Source organism: Nannospalax galili, unplaced genomic scaffold (assembly GCF_000622305.1).
Source record: "Nannospalax galili isolate Female #2095 unplaced genomic scaffold, S.galili_v1.0 C46165221, whole genome shotgun sequence".
In the NCBI taxonomy this organism is placed as follows: Eukaryota; Metazoa; Chordata; class Mammalia; order Rodentia; family Spalacidae; genus Nannospalax; species Nannospalax galili.
The window spans coordinates 1-247 of NW_008401397.1; the positions used below are offsets into that span (position 1 = coordinate 1).

General features: G+C 38.9%; 1 pseudogene; it reads right to left on the reverse strand.

Moving 5' to 3' along the window:
- Positions 1 to 150: 150 nt before the first annotated feature.
- LOC115069035 lies at positions 151 to 247 on the reverse strand (annotated as a pseudogene; the record flags this gene model as incomplete).

A 247-nucleotide genomic window follows, 5' to 3' on the forward strand; every position in this document is an offset into this window, starting at 1 on the left:
AAAGTGTGTAGCTGGAGTAGGATCATCAAGATTCCTCAAGTCTTCAACCCTTGTCTTTCAGTAGAAAGTTAAAAAATCTAACACTGGGGTCCCCAGGTGCTTTACCATAGAGACACTCCCTCTAAGCATCTTTTTTTAACAGCATGATTAGCCTTGCAAATAAGCAAGACCTCAAAAAATTGGCAAAGACTCAAATTTGTTCCTCTCCACGGAAATCTTTAGTAAAAGGCGAAAGATTTATACGATC